Source organism: Sceloporus undulatus, chromosome 2 (genome assembly GCF_019175285.1).
Source record: "Sceloporus undulatus isolate JIND9_A2432 ecotype Alabama chromosome 2, SceUnd_v1.1, whole genome shotgun sequence".
NCBI classification, from domain to species: Eukaryota; Metazoa; Chordata; class Lepidosauria; order Squamata; family Phrynosomatidae; genus Sceloporus; species Sceloporus undulatus.
In genome coordinates this window covers 141220160-141222474 of record NC_056523.1, presented here as the reverse complement: position 1 = coordinate 141222474, position 2315 = coordinate 141220160, and the positions used below count along the sequence as shown (strand labels likewise).

Here is a 2315-nt window from a genome sequence, read left to right as displayed (position 1 = left end):
ACCAAGAGAAGAATAAGAGCCATCTTGAGGCCATGAACCATTTTAAAGCCATTAATAAAACTGCATCATTAAATCCCAAAGTGAGAATCATCCAGGGCATTGGTCTTCCAGTTTGTATGTATGGCTATATGAGATGGACAGTGAAGAAAGCTGATAGGAATAAAATCAACTCATTTGAGATGAGGTGCTGGAGGAGAGTTCTATGGATACGGTGGCCTGCCAAAAAGACCAAGAAAAGGTTCCTGATGCAAATCAAGCCTGAACTCTCCCTAGAAGCCAAGATGACTAAATTGAGGCTGTTGTACTTTGGCCATCTCATGAGAAGACCTGACTCACCATAGACAATAATAAATAGCAAAGCAGAAGGCAGTAGGAAAACAGGAAGACTGCAGCTGCATTTACACTGCCGAATTAATGCACCTTGACACTGCTTTAACTGCCATGGTTCAATGCTATGGAATTCTAGGATCTGTACTTTTGTAAGATATTTAGCCTTCTCTCTGAGAGAGCTCTGGAGCTACAAATCCCAGGATTCCATAGAGTGGAACCATGGCAGTTGAATTGGTGTCAAACTGCATTAATTTTGCAGTGTGGACGCATCCCAGATGGATAGCCTCAATCAAGGAAGCTAAGGTCCTGAGTCTGTCAGACCAGACCAGATTGGGTGATCTAAAGGTTTCTCATTCACAGGGTCATCGTAAGTCTGAGACTGCACCCCTACTGCAGAAATAATCCAGTTTGACATCATTTTAACTGTCATTGCTCAATTCAAAGATATAGCCGTGATAGTCTGTATCAGTATGAAGAGAAATCTTGTAGCAGCTTTGAGACTCACTGAAAGAAATTGGCAGCATGAGCTTTTGTAGACTTCAGTCTACTTCCTCAGATGCATTTGATGGAGTGGAAGCCAGGTACAGACATATTATATGCCACTGGTATGTGAGGATGTCAATATAAATTACAAGTCCTTTGTCATGGCTCAATGCTAGGGAATTCTGGGAATGGTGGTTTTGTGAGACATTTAGCCTTCTCTGTCAGAGAGCTCTGGGCCCACAACACACTAGAAGAGAAAAAGATGGCAAAGTCCCCTGCCGTGATGGTTCAAAATTTGGGAAGGGCCACTCTTCTCCTGCCAAGATAGAGAAAGGAAAGCCCATTCCTATAATAGTAATAATAATAAATTATTATTAATAACAATTTAATATATTCCAGCCACCCCCACTCTCGTTGGCCTTAGCTTATCGCATAAAAACATCTTTTGAAGGAGTGAAGGAAAAACTTCTGGGGAAAGAGACATTAACAACGCCTCAGGGGGGCTCAATGTCATCACCGTAAAAGAGGACAAGGCACCACAAAGTGTAGCGCGTTCTAAAACAATGTAGGATCAATGAAGGTTAAAAACACTCAGAGCTGTGTTAGTCTGTAGGATCATTATGCAGAAAGCTCTTGTAGCACCTTTGAGACTCAGTGAAAGAAATTGGCAGCAGGAGCTTCTGAGGAAAGCTCAAGGTGGCAACATCTTTCTGACATTTTGGGAATTCTTCCTGGACAGAAATGTAGGGCATGTCCTGGGAAAGAAGGATGCCTGCCCACCCTGCCCCAGGTTGACCAGGTGTCCTAACCGCAAAGGAGGACAAAGCACAGCAAAAATGGAGGGCCCTCGAGACAAATGGAGGACATGACCAAATAAAAAGCTAAAAACACTCATTGAAATGTAAACCCAGGCTTCTCAGCCATGCTCCAAATGGAGGACATTTTGAAAACTCCTGGACAGAAGGTGGAAATGTAGGATGTGTCTTGGGAAAAGAGGACGTCTGGTCACCCTGCCCTAGGTTGACCAGATCTCTTCACAGCCACAAAGGAGGACAAGGCATCACAAAGATATAGGACATTCAAGGAAGATGTAGGACATGACCCACTAAAAGCTAACAACACCAAGATTACATGTAATCCCAGGCTTCTTAGTTGTCTTCCAAATGGAGGACGTTTTGAAAACTCCTCCTGCAGAGAAAGTTGAGATGTAGGACGTGTCCTGGGAAAGGAGGATGTCCAGTCAGCCTAACAGTGCCTCCTCCTTCTCCCCGCAAGGTGTGTATATATGTATACGTGTGTGTGTGTATCTATAAATGTGTATGTACAGTATGTGTATATATATATGTGTGTGTGTGTATCTATAAATGTATGTGTATATATATATGTGTGTATCTATAAATGTATGTGTGTATATATGTGTGTATATATATATATGTATATATGTGCGTGTGTATATGTATATATGTGTGTATATATATATATGTATATATGTGCGTGTGTAT

At 41.9% G+C, this 2315-nt stretch overlaps 1 protein-coding gene across 3 annotated transcripts in view; it reads right to left on the bottom strand.

Moving 5' to 3' along the window:
* The window catches only part of RSAD1 (radical S-adenosyl methionine domain containing 1), a 30100-nt gene that overhangs the window by 27148 nt on the left and 637 nt on the right, over window positions 1-2315 (bottom strand). The gene's annotated exons all lie outside the window — the stretch shown is intronic.